Source organism: Saccopteryx leptura, chromosome 8, assembly GCF_036850995.1.
Source record: "Saccopteryx leptura isolate mSacLep1 chromosome 8, mSacLep1_pri_phased_curated, whole genome shotgun sequence".
NCBI lineage: Eukaryota > Metazoa > Chordata > Mammalia > Chiroptera > Emballonuridae > Saccopteryx > Saccopteryx leptura.
Window position 1 is genome coordinate 15021891 of NC_089510.1, and position 20103 is coordinate 15041993.

The 20103-nt window shown below is 37.9% G+C and overlaps 1 protein-coding gene across 5 annotated transcripts in view; it reads right to left on the reverse strand.

The window, feature by feature from the left end:
• ROBO1 (roundabout guidance receptor 1) overlaps positions 1-9794 on the reverse strand; it is a 1145453-nt gene extending 1135659 nt beyond the window's left edge. For all 5 annotated transcript variants that reach the window (XM_066346778.1, XM_066346776.1, XM_066346775.1 and 2 more), the window contains exon 1: positions 9642-9794. The gene's annotated coding sequence lies outside the window, so the exon portion shown is untranslated. The remainder of the gene's footprint in view (positions 1-9641) is intronic.
• Between the last annotated feature and the right edge of the window lie 10309 nt (positions 9795-20103).

A 20103-nucleotide genomic window follows, 5' to 3' on the forward strand; every position in this document is an offset into this window, starting at 1 on the left:
TATATACAGAGAACAAACTGATGAATGCCAGAGAGAAATGTGGTTGGAAGACTGGGTGAAAAGGTGTAGAGATTGTAAAGTACATATTGGTGTTACTAAATAGTCATGAGATTATAAAGTGTATCATAGAAAATATAGCCTATGATATTCTAATGACTATGTATGGAATCAGTTGGTTACTGAAAAAATCAAAGAAAAAACTGTGTAAAGTATATGATTGTCTAACCTGTATGGTATAAACCTGAAACTAATACAAAATAATAATGAATGTAAACAATAATTGAAAAATAATAAAATAGGTCCTGACCAGTGGCAAGGTGGATAGAGCATCGACCTAGCATATGAACGTCTCAGGTTCAATTCCCAGTCAGGGCACACAAGAGAAGCAACCATCTGCTTCTCTCCCACCCAAAGCCAATGGCTCAATTGGTTCAAGCATCAGCCCTGGAAGCTGAGGATAGATCAGTTGGTTCAATCATTGGTTCTAGATAGGGTTGTCAGGAGGATTCTGGTAGGGGTGCATGTGAGAATCTATCTCTCTATCTCCCCTTTTCTCACCAAAAATAAATAAATAAATAAATAAATAAATAAATAAATAAATAAATAAATGATTAAAATGTCAAAATAAATAAAAGTTATAATATTTAATATTAATACAATTAAACATTCAGTGTTTCTGTCACACAAGTTATATTTTAAGTGCTCGATAGATATATACTAATGATTAGAGTGTTAGTAGGTTTACACAAATACATTGAGTAGTTGTTCATCATCTTTATCCTATTTAAAGTATGGTCACTAAAAATGACACACAAATATTGCTTATAAGAATGGGAAGTAGGCCTTGGCTAGTTGGTTCAGTGGAAAGAGCGTTGTCCTGTCTTATAGACATCCTGGGTTCAATTCTCTGTTAGGGTACACAAAACAGAAAATCATATGCTTCTATTCTCTTCCCTCTACCCCTTCTCTCCCTCTTCCCCTCTGGCAGCCAGTGTTTCCATTGGTTTGACAACAATCCCAGGTGCTGAGAATAGCTCTGTTGGTTTGAGCAATGGCCTCAGGTTCTGAGGATAGCTCAGCTTATTTGAGTATCAGCCCCAGATGAGAATTGATGGGTGGATCATGGTCAGGGCGCATGCAAGAGTCTGTCTCACTGTCTCCCCATCTGTCACTTAAAAAGAATAAAAATAAATTTAAACATTAAAAAAAAGAAAGGATAGTATATGTAAGTCATACTGAAACACAAATAAAGAGATAATTTTCCTAGGGAAAAATTAGAAAATGCTTTAAAATGGAGGTAATTGAGTTAGATATTGAAGTATGAATACACTCTCACTAGAGAGAAAAAAATAAGATATTTTAAAGCAAAGGCAATGAGTTGGAACCAAAGTGGTGTGTTGAGAGATAGTGAAATGTGTAGTGTACAAAAAGAGACACTAAACCTCAGGAAGAAGTGAGAGAAATGAAGAGAAATTAGAAGAGTTTTCCAGAATCTGAGTATGATAAGCAGTTTGCCAAAGAATTCAGACTTGAGGTCATTTAAAGGCACAAAAACAACAAATAAGTAAAGGTACACTATGAGTTTGTTCATGTCCTAAAATAGTTCCTTTCCTTAACTTGACTTATAACAAAAATCATTAATCCAAAGAATTAAGGATTAATGGCTCAATGTAATTTGCATTTGGTATAGAACCTTTTTTTATTTTAAGTTTTACCTTTTTTTTTTCCAGGGAATCTTATTAGATTCTCTCATTGGCTAAACCAGGCTATTCTTGAACTCTTTTAAATTAAAACCTAAAATTAATTAATACAAAACTTGCTTTAGCACAAACAATACTTGTTTGGTATTTTATTGTTCATTATAAAATAAAAAGCAAATTCTTACAGAAATTGTCTACAATTGTATGCAAGCAGATGAAGTTGTTTTACAATCTTCCTAGTTCCTCATTCTAGGGTAAGATTTAACATAATATGTACAGGGCACTGCAGAAATTTCCTTTAAAACGTTTTTATTGGATTAATGCTTTAGAGTGCTTACTTAAGGGTTACACATTTATCAGAGTCTGTTGGCTGTTATGTTGAATTGTTGTTCTGCCTGAGGGTTATAACTCACCCATCAAGTGGTCAATCAAGCTTCACTCCTAGAATGAGTGATGGTTCTTCCTTTGATCTATTGATTTCATTTCAAAGGTTTACCCTTCCTAAGTCCTATAAAAAAGGTAAGTGTGTCTATGGGATATTTACCAGTATTCTCTAGAAAGAATTAAAACTGAAGTAAATTATGCTAGATATACCTAAGGACTCATTACACATGAACAATTCAAAAACCATTTTAAAAGATTATATATAGTTTGTCATAGAAAACCCTGGTCTCTAATTCTGGTTAAACATAAACCTATTAGGGTTGAAACCTTAATTGATGCTTTCTCTGGTTTATTAACATTGTGATGGTTCAATGAGATGATTGTCTAAAAACCATCCTAACACATGATGACCAGAAAATCATGTCTCAAATGAGGACAGATGCCAAGTATCCTTATAGGCAAAAAGGCAATCCTACTACATATAGAATACTTATATGTGACGGTCAATTTCTCAGCGCAAGAAAACTACAATCAATTCCAGATAGATGAAAGACATAATTATATAAAGTAAAATTTAAAAACTTCCCAGAAAAATATATGAGGATATTTTAGAAACTATATTTAATGGTTTCTAAAATAAGATGTATACAGGAGAAGCTTTGCCTGACCTGTGATGGTACCAGTGGATAAAGCATTGACCTGGAAAGCTGAAGTTGCCAGTTTGAAACCCTGGGCTTGCCCAGTCTAGGCACATTTGAGAAGCAACTACTAGGAGTTGATGCTTCTCAGTTCTCCGCCACTCCTCTATCTAAAAACCAATAAATAAAAAATTAAAAATGACAAGCCATAATGAAGAAGTTGCATTACTTTTAATGAAATACAATATAATTTTTAAAGTAAAAACCATTGTTTAAAGTAAGGCTAAAGAATACATCTACAGAAAAAAATACCAGCAATGCATATTTCAAAAGTGATTTAGAATATAGGATATATAACGGAAATCTACAAATCTATCACAAAAAGGTAAATGTCTTAGTGAAAAATGGGTAAAGTACATGTTTAAGCAATTCACAACAGAGGAGACCTAAATTCTGAATGAAGAGATGTTCACTGAACATATACTCAGAAAAGAAAAATTAAATTAATTCAATTGGTTAAACAAAGAAATGTGCCAATAGTCAGTGTTGACAAGGACAGATAGAATGGTAGCTCTCACAAATGTGCATGGAAACTATAAGGACTGCTAGCACTGTGTGGAATTGGGCCAATATTAGAAAACAGAAAGCAGTAAATTTCACATAATCAATCAATTTCACTCCTAGGCATGTATCTAAAAAAGTAGTAAATATGTGCACAGCGACGTATATGCAAAAAATATATATCTATGCTACACTGTTCTAAGAAGAAACTGGAAATGCCTATTAATGAGAGAGGAAAAATAAATTGTAGTTGATTTGTACAATGGAATGCTCAACGGCAATGAAAAGAAATGAAGTAAATCTTCCTGAATCAACTTGAATAAATTACAAAAAGTAACATTCCTAAGAATGTACATAGTATGCTACAATATATATAAATAGGATAGTTATTTAACACAATGCTATATATGATTGGGGGTGTACATACGCATGATAAAATCAATAGGAAATGCATGGGAATGATAATAGTACATTTACAGTACTGGTTACCTCCTGGAGAGAGAGGCAATCTGGACGAATAAACAAAGGGCTTCAATTTTGTTTAATATGTTCTTACTCTGGGTACTAACTTAAAGTAGTAGCATACTGTATAGCAGGGGTCCCCAAACTACGGCCCGCGGGCCACATGCGGCCCCCTGAGGCCATTTATCCGGCCCCCACCGCACTTCCAGAAGAGGCACCTCTTTCATTGGTGGTCAGTGAGAGGAGCATAGTTCCCATTGAAATACTGGTCAGTTTGTTGATTTAAATTTACTTGTTCTTTATTTTAAATACTGTATTTGTTCCCGTTTTGTTTTTTTACTTTAAAATAAGATATGTGCAGTGTGCATAGGGATTTGTTCATAGTTTTTTTTTTATAGTCTGGCCCTCCAACGGTCTGAGGGACAGTGAACTGGCCCCCTGTGTAAAAAGTTTGGGGACCCCTGCTGTATAGTATTATGGTGATACCATCAAGTGGAAGTAGGAATTGGGGTAGGTCTGTATGTGGCAAGAAGCTAAGCTCAAAGAAAAAATAAATAAATAAATAAATAAATAAATAAATAAATAAATAAATAAATAAATAAGGCCCTGGTGGGTTGGCTTAGTGGTAGAGTCTCCACCTGGCCTGTGGATGTCGCAGTTTGATTCCTGGTCAGGGTACCCAGGAGCAGTGACCATCTGCTCCTCCATCCTTCCTCCCTCTCACTCTTTCTTTCTCTCTCTGTCTTCCCCCTCTGGCAGCCATGGCTCTACTGGCTCCAGCAAGCTGGCCCTGGGGGCCGGCCTCCACCTTAGGCGTGAAGCAATGCCCCAGATGGGCAGAGCATTCCCCCATAGGAAGCTTGCCAGTGGATCCCAGTCAGGGCACAGGCAGGAATCTGTCTCTCTGCCTCCACTGCTCTCACTTAATTAAAAAAAATAAAATAATCAGTAATTTTGTAGTCATTGCTTGAATATAATGGATGAGGCAGAGGGATATATCAAAGGTGAATTTGGATGCATGATGGTTTTGACTTGAATATTCAAGTAGAACAGCAAATTCGGCAGAAAGAAGGATGCATTTTACTTTGATAATGTATGGTAAATATATTTATATGTTAGAATATATTTTAATATTTATATATTATATTATATTATATATGTATTATATATAATATAAAATATATGTTAATTATATATTATTAAATATTACTTTAATATATATTTAAATATTTGCAGTACATCTCTAAGTAAAGACATCAATAAGAATTTCAAAAATATGTGTGGCAATCAGGAGCAATGTATGAACTAGACATATAAATTGTGGATTTCATTATTGAAATTCTAGAAATACATCACCTGGGGTGACTGACAAGAATGAGAAGTAACAAAGGTAAATGCAAAAATATAATCAAGAAATAGAATATTGTATTTGAAAAATAACTTGTGTAAAAAGATGTAACTTTATAAAGAGAATCATCAAAACATGTTAGTTTGCTCCTCTTAACCCTCAAAGACCAAATTAAATGGAAAGAGTTATAATTGACTAGAGATTTCAGAGGTGAATAAAAACTATGAGGGTTGGAATAGTCAGAAAAATTTCATGGCTAAGGAGAAACATGAACTCCCCTAGACAAAAAAACAAAACAAAACATGGTTTGGTCAATTAAAGAGTAGAAACATCCAAATCTGAGAAGCCATGTGCATAGAAATGTGATGAAGGTGTATTTTTTCTGTATGAGAATAACATAATGAATTCTTTCCAGACTTCTTGACAATATTATTGCAATGTTAAAAAAATAATAATGGAGGTTCTAAGGTCCACTCCCTCTTCTCTGAGCTCTGAAGATGACGCAGTCGGGATGATGGCTGTGGGTGAGATTATTCTTGTAAGGCAAGTATTCTTTGGCTATGGCATGCTTGGAGAGTCACTATTTATAGAAGATTGGTCTAGGGAAATGCAAAGAATGATTTGGATGCGAAGATAATGTTTAGGACGTTCAAAATTATGAATGTTGAAACAAAATTTAAAAAAAAAAAACCTAGTTAAATATAAGAGAAAAATAAGTCCATGGCATACTGGAGAAATATGTGTTATGTCATAGGCAAGAACATGTTTACAATTGTGGATCTGACCCTCATTTGCTGAATAGCTAGGTATATTTAGCTTTATATGGTAAAGAAATCTAATAAAGTCTTATTTCAAAGGAGTCATCTGAGGTTTGAGTGAAATATCTATTGTAAGTGAGGTGCCGAACATTGTGTCTACAGTTTTCTCCTCTATGTCCTTGGGCGAGTCAGTTCCTCTTCTAGGACCTCTACATCCTGGAGAATTAGGAGAGTTGACTGGTCCATTTAGCACCAATATGTTGTAGGTGCAAACAAAAATATATGAACACTAATATTGCTCACCCCAACAGCAAGTTTAGAGAGAGCTAAATGGTTATGAGACCAGGTCATAACTGTAGCCTACTGTTTGCTATTATGTTTTTGTTTCTGAACTCACAGGTGAGAGAGAGAGAGAGGAGCGAGAGGGAGGGAGAGAACAGTTTTCTGGGTGAGAAAGAGGACTCATTCTCTAGCATATTGGAAGGAAGCTCACCTTCAATTACATTTCAAATGGCGCATTGCACTTGCTCATTCATCAAGCTGCCAAAGGCTTTCTTTGATGCTTTTTTTTTCTTTTAATAATCACAACTTTGCTGTGTCTTAAGTTGCCCAGCCTCTTAATGAAAGTAACATAGTAGATCTTGCTGAAATAAAAATAGCTTCTAATATATCTGGTATAGATGAATGTCCAAATGTGGGATTTCACAGCTGAGTAGAATACTAGCTTCCAAATCTTACAAGTGCATAGCTTTCTTTTTATCTCTGACCAATGTGATTTTTTTTTATCTGAACTGATTCTATTATAACATAAAATAAGATCATTATATAGGCCAACATAATTCTCTTTGGGGAGATATTAGGATATATATAATTTTTATTTTGTGCAGTATCGGCTAACAGAAGGTCAGCTTTAAACCCATGAGACTCCTTAAGCAGCTGTTGAGTCTCTGACCTCCTACTACACTCAGTCCGGTGCTTATTAGTAGACATCACTAACCCTCCCAGGATACAGCCTAAAAGATGGTAACACTGGTTCAAAGACATGGCAAGGGAAGGGAAGTAAAAGGAAGCAAGTGGGAAAATATAGTAAACACGTGATTAACAGCTGTTTGCTGGAGCAAGCCTCCTTCCGGGATCTGCAGCTGTGTCATTGTGTTTCAATTCTGCACACCCCCCGCCCTCCCCCCCCCACCCAGGGCGAAATTGGAAGAGGCAAGGAGCTGGAAGATACGTGGAGAAACGTTGAACAACTCCAAAATCCATGGCAACGGTATGAGGTGAATGCCCTCACTCCTTAGATACTCGTCTTTACCCTCCCCTTTTTATTGGGAGGAAGACATTCCTAAGAAAGCCTTCTTACCAATTGCATGTTTATTTGTTCTGGGTTGCTGCTGGAGTTTTTCCCCCCTTTTGGGTGAGGAAAAGGAGGGGCTTGATGAACACCCATCGACCCTTGAATAACCCCCCTTTAATAAAACCAACATGCTGCACGCCTTCCAGAATGCTTTCAAAGGAGCTACCTGTGCCTCCTCAAGACGTAGGAGAGACGCAGGTCTTGGGCAGGCAGAGTGAGTCTCTCCAAATAATAGGACTGAGGATCGTCGAAGTTTGGACCTGAAGCTTAGCTGCCAGGCTTCTAGCCGGTGTCCTAATATATGGGTGAACTCTAAAAATATTTTCTGTTTAGTATCACACCTTAGCTTCCACCATGAAGGGGGCTAATGGAATCTGGGAAAATAATACGAGGGCATTGTCTTCTCCTTGTGCTCAGAGGAGTCAATTTCCTCTGAAAGGTCCCCCTTTAAGTAACCAGCATCCCCAAGTGGACCATTCCGCATGATCCTGCTCCTAAATCCCTTCCCCCAAAGGCTCAGTGACGGTTGGTAATCCACCTTCAAATGAAACAATCGTGCATCACTACTTGGAAATACAGAAACCATTCCTTAACAGGCCTCGGTAATAAACACGGGCCTGAGAAACTCACTTAAAAGGAAGCAGGACTGATAACCCAGAGGAGCTGGCAAGGTCAGGACACCCCCTGGTGAGAGCGTGACTAGGTGGGAGGTGCGAAGGTCGGGGTTAACTGACACTGAAGTGCAGTCCCCTGCCCCGCCGTCCCTTCCTTCATCTCTGCGAGGAGTCTCCAGTGGGCGCTGCGTCAGGAAGCCTGCCCCGCCGGTGCCGCAGAGCGACCGGGGAGCACACTGCAAAGCCGCAGCTACAGCAGCCAGCCTGCTAGAAAGAGCCGGGAAACGCTGGCGGGTTACCAGAACTGACCCACAGCACTTGCTGCCTTCTTCCTCCTGCAGCCTTATTAGCATTCCCCTTCTTTCCCCTTCGCCGCCGTCCCCCCTGGGGGCGCAGGTCTTTTAGGGAGTTAGGGATGCATCCTGGGGATTGTCGGGTAACGGCGGCCGCTCGGACCCGGGGCTGGAATGGGAGGAATGACCGTCCCACTTCTCTGCCTGCAGCGCAGTGGCTTCTAGACAAATCCCCCGGGACCCCTGCGGCCAGGTGTGCGCGTCTTTCGCGAGGCCCTCCGGCGTCTCCCAGCGCGTGGACCGCGGACCCACGCGGCCGAGCGCAGCGCTGCAGCCCCGCGCCGAGCGCAGCGGGGTTGCGGCAGTGGGACCCCCACGCCACGCCGAGCCCCCGCTCCGCCCGCCCGCAGGGCTCTGCCACCTCTCCCCATTGTGCCCGCAGCGCTGCGGGGCTGGGACGCGCGCCAGCCCCGAGCCCCAGACCGGAGAAGGACAGAGGGGCAGGAAGGAAGAGGAAGAAGAGACCCCCCCCCAAAGGTCACGGCGTTTCATCAGGAGTGCGGAGGCGCCCGGACCTCCGCGCATTCCGTTTTTTCAGTCACACGCTACCCTCTGGAGCACTTCCAAGCACGTACCACGCGTGTGTATTTTGCGTGTGAAAAAAAATGGGGCACACCTTGTCCATTCATCTATCTTCTCTCTCTTCCTCCCTCTTCCCTTCTTTCCCTTGGATCAAGTCCGCCCTGTCACCACATCAGCGCTACAATCCCGAGCCAGAAGCTGCACGGTAGAAACGCAGGTCGTGAAAAACCTCACTGCCACTACGCACACATGACCGAGTTTGCCCCAATTCATCTATAGTAATGAAGGGTTTCCGAGCTCCATCCTCGTCCTCCTGGGAGAACGCGGTCAAAGTTGGGGGGACGAGGGCGCGAACGGCCACGGAACTGCTGGTTCCGGCTCCGCGGTCCACATCTCGAACCCGGCGCGGTCCCAGGCTCCGAGATCACGCGGCAAAGTTGCCCAGCACACACCCTGGCCGGCCGCCGGTGCTCGCCGCATCCTCAGAAACCGCTCCGCGTGACCCCACGAAGCCCACTGCGCCATGTAACCTCCTCCAAAAAGATGAACCCAGCCCTATACGCCACACACACCAAATCCCCAAACTTCTTTGTGCGGCGGGCTCAGCCCACCCACAGCGGACACTCGGCGCAACTGGCAAGGAAATAAACGTCGCCACCCTGCAGGGAAACTTGTTGAATCCTGCTGGAGCAGAGGGCTGCGATTTCTGCGGTAGCCTGGGGGTTTGGATGCTCCCCGAAAATACCCGCCGCACCAGACTCAGTTCCTGACAAACCGCAGAGTCCCTTCCGCGCCCGTTCTGCACTCCAACAGCCACCGCTGGGAAAAAAGAAAATAAAGGGAAAAAAAGAAGAGAAAAAGAAGAAAGAAAGAAAAACAAGCGTGTCCCTTGCGACCGTTCCAAAGCAGGCTCTAACTTCCGTGACACTCATTCGGGGGAGACTCACCCTTCGAGGAGACCGTTCTCAGGAATCGAGGGGCTCGGGGTGCAGGCGCAGCCCTCCAACTTTGCTGTGCACGGAGACCTTCCCGAGTTTAAAGCAGGCAAAAGCGGTCTGAGACTTAGAAATGTCAGGCTGGGCAAATAGGGAGAGAGTGAAGTCGCGTTTCTTCTCATCGGCACCCTGGAAAAATCCAAGCCTTCTTCAGTAGAGAATTCTTTCAAACCCGTTATCTGTATTACTATTAATGCGCAGAGCAGACGGCATTGCATGCAAATAGGTCCGAGTGCGCGCTACTATTGGTGGCAGCGGAGGCCCCTGGGTCCTACTGCTCAGCCCGAAAGTACACAGCGACAGTAGTAGGCACGCAGCTTTGGAGGCTCGGAGGGGAAAGCGGATTTAATCCATTCGTTACCGCTAGTACTGTAATGTCTGCTGCGATGTTTAACCGAGGGAGAAACCCTCACATTTAAACTTCTGTCAGGCGATCTATCATTTCATATTTGCTGTTAATGGTCTGTATGGAGTGGCTTTGAGAATACAAAGGCTTTCCAAAGAACCTTTTTTTTTTATTCCTGTGAAAAATTCACGCGTACTTTTGGCAGGAAGACCCTCTTTTACGCATTATTCTGATCTCAATCCAGGAAATATTTAGATGCTCCTGCACGTCACTCAAATAAAATAGCGTCTACTTTTACTATTGAAAATGCAGGATGATTCCAAATAAAATAAATGCACAGGTTAAAATGCTAGAAGCTAAAATATGGGTGTACCGATTATAAAAGAAGGGATATGTTTTTAAATGCCACTGGGGGGGAAAGATGCCATCAATGACAATGTCATGGGACTGAATTTTATTTTGCAAAATAGGAAACTAGGAAGTATTTTATTTTTTTTAATTTTGACAGGAAAATGTAAATCAACTTAAAGATACTGGTAATGTCACAGTATGTCAAACATTTACTATTAATTGCCACATTGTCTATTTACAGTTTCTCCCTCTGCAAACCCATTAGTAATGCAAATTGGCACTGAGATTTAAAGTGAGGCAGGTCTGTGGTTAAGGGCAAATTAGAATATTGTAACATTGTGCAAAAGCATTTCAGTACGTCATCATTAAAGATAGCGATCTTAAAATTAGAATAATAGTGGGATCTTAATAGATATGAATTTAAAGCCATTAAGGATGCATTTTCCTGACCTTTCATTTTATAGAAAGGAAGAGAAATTCTCATGAACACTGGACTGATGCAGACTCCACCAAGTTCCATTAAGATATTTGCTGATGTTACAACTTAGGAAATAACGTAACCTTATTTTATTTTAGATGTAAAGAGTAATGTAAATTTAATTACAAAATTATATCTCTAATTTAGAGCTCAATAATATTAGAAAGTGATGTACTGAAAAAGGTCAGTAGTAACCAACTCATAAATTCACCAACCAGGTGTAAACTAAATAAAAGAAAAGGCAAGATACAAAAATACAGCAGAATTGAGATCTTCCTCCAAATACAATATCTGAGTTTATGTAGTGTGTGCCACAATCTCTCTTCATTTCCATAACTCCTTCCCTTACAGCCCTTTCCCTTCCCCCAACAGTAACCCTTGACAACAGAAGTGTTACTTCAAGTCTAGGTTGCCTATGCTGCCTTCCAGACCTAAGTTACAGAATATACCCTTGTAGGAAACAGAATTAACTCTTCCATGACTGAGACGTAAAAGAAGAGAGTTTCCTTCAGGGCTTAGAAATCCCAGCATTCTTGTGTATTTTGACAAGCATGCATTTCTGGAACATCCATGACGGCCACTCCTTCATGGTGACGAGATGACCAATAGCGTCAATTTGCTTCATTTCCCCATTACTACTGTGTCTTTGGAATAGCTTTTTGGAATAACTTTTATTTTAGGATTATTATTACTTTAGCCCAGGTTAAGAATGTTAGAATGTTTTTCAATTTACAATGGAGTTAACATAAAAATATCTAGATATACACTACTATATCCAGTATAATTGTAAAGGGGCCCATCTGGGAAAGAAAGAAAAAAAGTTATTATTTGGTACAGTAAATAAAGCATGATGACTAAGCAAAGTTAATGGTGATCACTGATATTGAATTCTTTTTTTAAAACAAATGTATTACTGGTCTTTTAACTACCTGCCACAAGTGAACTTGGAAAATATAATTACTTGCATTCTAAGTACAAATTGAAAGTTCTGTATTTAATAGATAGCTATGTAGAAATGAGAAAAGATGTATATTATCCAGGCAGAGGTTGTCCAAAATTAATGCATTCTGTCTATGACCATAATTTAACAGAAAAGTTGATTAGTGGACAAATATGACAGTGAACAAAAGAAAACAAAAATCAAAGCCAGCCTATTTACACATTTAGCATACAATCTTTTGGTCAATTCACACATTCTGCATAAAAGACAGCAAGCTAATCAAAATCACACATTATAGCTTAGGTTTTTTTTTGTTTGTTTGCTTGTTTTTTTTTTAGGAAAGTTACTTGAGTTTCATGTAATTATGTTTATATATTATGATATATAATACATATTGTATATATTTATAAATATTGAAAATATTTTACTTCTTAGACACTAAAGCAAAACTATTTTAAACAATAATATTGAAGCCAAAATGATTTTCATTATGTCTAGATTTGTAGGAGTATCCTTGATCTATTCTTCACTGTTTGAAGTACTGTTGGGACCCTCATCTTGTCAGTGCAGTTTTCAAGGACAATATATACTCTGTCAGAAACTGATTTTCATTATGCCCTTGTATCATGATGACAATGCTTTACTGTGGCTACTGTGAACATCTATAAAAGTTGGAAACCAAAACAGACTTGGCATATCCAGGTACGTCATTATGATAATCAACTTGCTTTCTACATTTAAGTGGGTTAACAATGGCCTAATTTTTGATGAAATATAATGAACTCTAATGACAACCAACTACTAACCAATTTCTTTTAAAAATTCAGTGTTTTCCATATTTTTGAAATATATATATATTTCAATATATATATATATGAAATATATATATATATAGGTTAAAAAATTCAAAAGACATAGCCATTAATTCATTTGTTTACCTTAAACAGAGTATTAATTCAAGTTTGATTTTTGACAGATGAAAAGGCAAATTAGCAGAAATATAAATTATATTTTGAAAGTAGAAATATAAAAGTAAGAATGTGGTCAAATAGGCACTTTTATATGTAAATAATAGTATATATACTTATTATTCTTTGGGCTATACGTAATGATATATTAAATAATACACTAAAATTCCTTCTAAAACTGTGAAATGTTATAGATTATATTTTTGAATACATGGCTTACTAACTAACTTTGATGAATTGCTAAATCAGAGGAAAAAGTACTACGGAAAGGTTAAAAATAAATCTATATAAGATAGAAAGGTGGAAGAGAAATATGGACCTTTAAAAATATAACTAAATCTGACAATAGCAGAAGAGATGAGAACTTTATGGTGTAGTGATTCTGGTAAGATAATCACCATAAATGTAATTTTCAAAATACCCAAAATTGCCATAAAAATTGACAAGAAAAGGAGGCATGGAGGAGGATATTTTACTTTATATCAGATAAGATTGTACAGCGAACAAGATAAACGCTGAGAATAAAAATGTTGATGGAAAATGCTTTGGCAAAAGATAAAAGAACAACCTGACCAGGTAGTGATGCAGTGAACAGAACATCAGACTGAGACGCAGAGGACCCAGGTTTGAAACCCAAAGATCGCCAGCTTGAGCATAGGCTCATCTGGTTTGAGCAAGGCTTACCAGCTTGAGCCCAGAGTCTCTGGCTTGAGCAAGGGGTTACTCAGTCTGCTGTAGTACTCCCCCTCCCCCCAGTCAAAGCACATATGAGAAAGCAATCAATGAACAACTAAGGTGCTGCAATGAAGAATGATGCTTCTCATCTCTTTCCCTTCCAGTCTGTCTATCCCTGTGTATTCCCCTCTCTGTCTCTCTCTGTTTCTGTCCCCCCCCTAAAAAAGGTAAATGAACAAACAACAAAACTCCATAGATATTGTGTAGGCATCTATTAATGATCGTTGACATTAGAGAAAGTATTAAAAAACGTTTTTAATTCAAATACTAAGTTCTTAAGTATGTTACTATCTATTATCCTAAGAAATCTCTGAATGAAAGCTCCAAATGTTTTTGTGATAAAAAGACAAAAATATAAACCCAGCTAAAAATGTTGATAAATGTCAGATAGGTTTTTAGTACAGCAAATACACAAATAGATATGGAAGTAGATATAAAAAATACTACGTCACCACAACTTTCACTTATTGAGGACCAAACAGTCAATTTTCTGTGTTTGTTATATCAAGGTTGACAATTAGATGTTGTGGTTTGACCTTCAAAAGACACAAATTGATATCCAATTTAGAGGAAAATTCTCTACTAGCTGAAGCCTAACATATTTAAAAGCTACTGTTTTAAGAACTCCTTTAGGACATGTTTATAATGCATAATAAAATAATAATTACTTTAAGCAACAGTTTTATTCATATACCATAGTTCTCTGGTAGTTAAAGTCAATCAAACAGTAATGTTATTTGCTTGGTCCTAAGCCAACCTCTGCCTGGATAAAACCAAATATTAAAGTTAAGATTCCCTTGCTTGTTTTGTAAATATTAAGTCTACTTTTCCTATGGTACTATTATGGACACATAAAACTAGATAAATCTACAATATAAATTAAGATTTTTTTTTATTTAGAAGCAAAGAAAACCAAATATAATAGCATCATCCTCTAAAGAGGAAGGGATTGCAGAATATAAATTTTAACATGAAATAATGGTAAATATTGTAGTTTGTGTTTGCTATGCTGTGAGGTTAATGAAAGAAAGTTTACTTACAAACAAGTTGTGCTCCTTTCTTCATTGTTTTTAAAATACTACCTTACCATATCTCTCAGAAAGAGACATTTTTCTTATGCAGCATTTAGTGTAGGTAATCAGTGTGCACTATGCTTAGAACAGAGAATCAAATTTTAATGATTATCAGCATAATAATTTGGCACAACAAGTTAGTTTCTTTGTTATTAACTGCTTTCGTTTCTGCTCTCTAAAGGTAGAAATAAAATATTATTGCAAAAATAAAATGTGTGATAAGATTTAGTAAACTCCACATTTAAAAAATACTATTAATTAATATTAGAAGAGCACCTAGATATTTTAACTGTATTCAATTATGTAATAGGGGAAAATTATATATTTATTCTTATAAGTTGCAAGTATCATCATCTAAGATCTTTTTAAAATATTTTTTAAAAATTTACTAGGAGATACAAAAATATAAGGATTTTATGAAATAGAAAAATGGGGGGAAAACAATAAATGAGAACAAGAAATTTTCTGCACAATTTCAAGAATGGGCTTCTAAAAATATCCTTTAAACAATTAGGGGGTTTTATGGCACAAAAAAAAGTACATGTTTATTGAGAAGGAATCATATGTAGCAAACCTTATTTTCCATTTTTATTAACTTAGACAGTTTTTAGGTCATGAGAATGTTTCAGAAACAGTTTGCCTTGATTACAGGAAAGGAACTGACAAAAGATTTCCTCATTTCATTCTATACAAAGTAGTGAATAATTGGCTGAATAATAATACTTTTAAGTGGAATTGTAGCTAATTAAACAAGTGGACTTCCTGTGTTGATTCATCAATTTCAACAGGAAGGAAACTTCAATACTCTGCCATATTGTGCACTTTATCCTGTGAGGTTTAACATATTATTATGGAAGAAATCTTCATCAAGTGCACAGCTAGGTATATCTGAAAGGGAGAGTCAACAGCTTGAACTGAATATGAAAATGGACACCCAAAACTTAAAAAAAAAACACTAAAGCATAAAACTCTGAAATACAACACTGTATAATAGAATCTTTGAAAATTAAGCTCAGACACAACCTGATGACTCAGTGGATAGAGTGTTGACCCATCATATGGATGTCCTGTGTTTGATTACTGGTCAGGGGACACAGGAGAAGTTACCATCTACTACTCTCCCTCACCCTTTCCCCTTCTCTTCCTCTTCATCTCCTACAGCCTGTGGGTCCATTGATTCTAGTGTGGACTGTTGGCCCTGAATATAGCTCAGCTGGTCTGAGCACATCAACCTCAGGCACTAAAACTAACTTGGTACTTGAACATCGGGTGGGTCCTAGTTGGGGCACATGCGGGAGTCTGCCTTACTATCTCCCCTTTGAAAGAAAGAAAGAAAGAAGAAAGAAAGAAAGAAAGAAAGAAAGAAAGAAAGAAAGAAAGAAAGAAAGAAAGAAAGAAAGAAAGAAAGAAGGAAGGAAGGAAGGAAGGAAGGAAGGAAGGAAGGAAGGAAGGAAGGAAGGAAGGAAGGAAGGAAAAGAAAGAAAGAGAAAAAGAAAAATAAGTTCATAAGTTAATGAGAAACCATCTATGGGAAAAAACTTATCACAGGCTCAATAAAAGCGAATGGTTTGATGTGAATGCTAATAAAGCTACTAATGGTTTGATGTGTAATTACTAAAGTTGTAATTACCTAGATCCTGTGTTATGATTAAGGCATGTAGTAGCCTTACTGCTCCTTGTGTACTGCACTTCAAATTCCAGAAGCTATATTGAAAAAAGAAAGAGAAGAAGAAAGGGAGGAAGTAATGGAGAGAGAAAGTAGAAAGGAGTGAGAGAGGGAAAGAAGTAGTGGGGAGGGAAACAAAGAGGAAGAAAGGAAAGATGGAAGGAAAAGATGGAGGGTGAGAGAGAAAGAGGAGAAAAACTACAGAGCAATATATAAAACAAGAAAGTGACAGATTTGACGCCAACATAAGACAAAGAATTGGGAAAATAAAGATATTTAAACCACAAAAAAAAGTTTTTAGAAAATATGATTGTTGACTTCCGCCACTTGTACTGGTATCACAAAGAGATGTTAAGACATACAAAATATGTTACTCTAACACTCTGAGTCTGAAGTTCTATGGTTTTATTTCTATAAAAAAGAAAAGGTAGTGGTATTCTCCAGATTGCAGTAAGGGTTACAAAATACAAGGCATCCTTGAACAAAAGAGAGTTGCTTAAATTAAACTGAGTGATCACGATCCATCTATTATGAGAGCTTCTCAATTAAAAGTATACACATCAATATGCAAAAAAAAAACCCAACCCAAACCAACTTAAGTCAAGCAAACAAAACAATCTTCCCAGAAAGGAAGAAATGAAGAGGACAAGAAGGATGAAGAGTGTGATATTTGCATGTTATAATGTTAACTGCATCCTTCAACAAAAAACATTCAAAATAAGCTAAATGTATTCTTCTGCCAGGAAGTTAATGATGATGGCATTTACTGTAGTAAAATTCTGTAAATTCTTTACACATAATGATCATTCCAGGAAGATTTATGTTTAAATAATAAAGTTAAAGTGTTTCCCTGAAATAATGTATTGATTATTCTGTGCAGCACACGTTCAGCACAGTCTTTGGGTCACTGACCCTGTGTCCAGCTCCACTGTTTGGCCTGGGCCTATATATCATCTCCACCATTGTAACAATGGAATGCCACACTCCGCTTCTGTAAAGTGACACCCTTCCAGTATGGGGTGGCTTTTCAAGTGGGCATACCTTGATGGCCTGGATAGATTCACAGGTGTTCTGAAAGTGAGCACAAATTTCAAATCTCTTATTTTGTGGAGTTTTCTGGGTCAAGTGCATAAAGAACCATTTTCAGAGGTCAACTTAGGCCCCAGAATAACTTCTAATTAAAAAAAAAAACAAAAAAACAACTTGGTGGGTATTTTTACATGCACTTATTTATTCATTTATTTATTTTGCTTACTAAGAAGAAAACTACTTTATAAGTAAATTTAATCAATACTTCTCACAACTATGGATGCAGAAATAGCAAATGAAGTTATGGTTAGATGGAAATTGTAAATGATAATATAATATTGCACATGGTCTGTACAGATACGTTCAGTTGAGTGTTTATCACATTATCCAATGAACTAAATATTAAAAATCTTCACTCAAGAGAAGTGGACTCCATAATTTAAATTATACAAAAAGTGCCAGAACAAATTTAAGTAAAAATAGATAATATAAAACACATACTGTAATATCAGAGTGCTAGACTTAATGTATAAAATAAAACTTTCATTTAGAGCTGGCCAGATAGCTTGGTTGGTTAGAGCGTTGTTCTGAAGCACAAAGGTTTCTGATTCAATCCCTGGTCAGGGCATGTACAGGAACAGCTCTATGTCTCTCTCTCTCTCTCTCTCTCTCTCTCTCTCTCCCCCCTCTTCTCTCGCTAAAATCAATTAAAAAGAAAAAAACAAACTTTCATTTACAATCATACCTTGAATATAACTAAATATATCTATCAGAAAAAAAACCTACTACTGATGTATTTAAGAATCATATATTTTTCTAAATAAATAAATAAATAAATAAACCCAAATTTTAAAGTGAGCTAAAATGGGGTATGTTGGGGACCAAATAAATAAACAGGGTATTTTGCAATTTGAACAGAGTTGCTGGGCCCAAAGCCCCCCCGATTTGCCTAGTTAACAGAGAGCTACACCTGATTCTCATTTGTCTCACCCATGTTCTCCAGGGGAGGCTGGAAGCTAGTTTCTTCTTAGTGTAAAGTAGATTTGGGGGTTGTCTTTGAGTTGCCTTGGAGACTTACTTGAATTGCTGATGGACCACATTTTGTTCTCTGAACAAAAGAGGATGTATTTCTGGGAGCAGGCACATTACGGCTAAGGAACAGTAGAGACTGTTTGCCATGGAGTCCTCCTGAACATATATATATCTTTAAGTCCTTGTCTATCATTTATTTCAATTCCATGCCTTTTCCTGTTCAGGACCCTGGAATATACTTGTTGTGGTTGGACCCCGACAATTGGCATCCAATGTGGGGCCATTAAAAAAGGGAAAGAGGAGAGGTAATGGCCTGTTTTCAAGGCCTGAATTAAGTTATGCATGCAACAATTAGAAATTCCGGCTCTAGTATTGTAAAAATTAAATATCATCCCTACAAATTTAAAAAATTTAAATGGAACTCTACAGAAGTGTGCACACAAAGTAAGTATAAAGCTTATAGAGAGTGAAGCTTTTAAGTAGAGTTTGGGGGGGAAAGTATAGTAATACTGTCACATGAAGTAAGTGTAAAGCTTTTAAGTAGAGTTTGGTGAGAAAGTATAATAAGAAATAATTCAGGAGAAAAATAAATATGGGCGTTGTAGGATCAAAAATGAGGGACCTTTTTCTTTTTGTACAAATGTTTTTATTTGAGAAGAAGCTGTTTGAACAGAATAAGGTAGAAACAGAGGAATGTAAATATGAGAAAAACGTGAAGTCTGAGAATAACTTGAGAGATGAGACTATCACAGCTTCGGCCATTTTAAACTTTGCACCTCCTCAGCTCTGCTCCCAAAATCTTTGTCTCAGACCCTTGGAGATTCCAATTCCAAGAAGCTTTGGATCAGGCTCGAGATTCAGGGGAAAACATGGAGGCATTTAGCAAAATTAGGCAAAGCCCTGATGAGCAATATCAAGAATTTGTTTCACAGCTGATTCTGGCAGTTGAATGAATAGTGATAGAAAAAGTAGTTTATATCAGAATATGCGCTGATGTTGGGACTTCATACACGCAAGATCTTGCTTTTGCCACAGACCTTCAGGTGAAGATTACAAAAATTTTTGATAAAAGGCAGGACAAACGAAAGAAAGAAGGTCAGGGAAATACTTCTGCCTGTGAATCTTGTTTCCAATGCAGCAGCTGGGTTGGACCCAGACTGGCGGAAGCTGCAGCCAAAGGGAAGGGAAGGCAGGGAGGTGAACGGGGAAGCCTTCCCCACTCTGGTAAACCAGGTCTGCTGCTCGGCTGGGATTGAGATGGAGGCTTTCAGTGGCCCATGACTTGGCATGATTAGTCTAGGCTGCCAGTTGCAGCAGCTATTAGAATTTGAACTCTAGTAAATAAAAATATATAAATAAGAGTTAGGGAAAATTACAGATTTTCCCTATTATTCTCTAACTTTCTCTAAATTATCATTTTATTTCTTTCCTATTCTATGCCTGGAAAGAGGGCAAAGGTGGAGCCTATTTGGATATGCCTAAACAAAAATCTCGTATGACCGACTTGTAAACTGATCTTGTTTCTTGTGGACACAAGGGCCACTTACTATGCCTTGCCTGAATATTTGGATTTTTATTCAACCCTTGAAGATCTCTGTGGGTGTAGATAGTCTTTATTTTCTGCTGCTTTGTTTATATATAGTGTTTCCTTTACTCCTCCTGCCTTAATGCCCCACGCCTATTTTAGATTGGAACCTGCTCCTAATTTAGATGAATTTACTTCTGCCACCCAGCACAGTGTATCCCAAGGTTCTCTTCACCACACCACGGCTGCAGAGCTCCAGGGAAAGGACCCC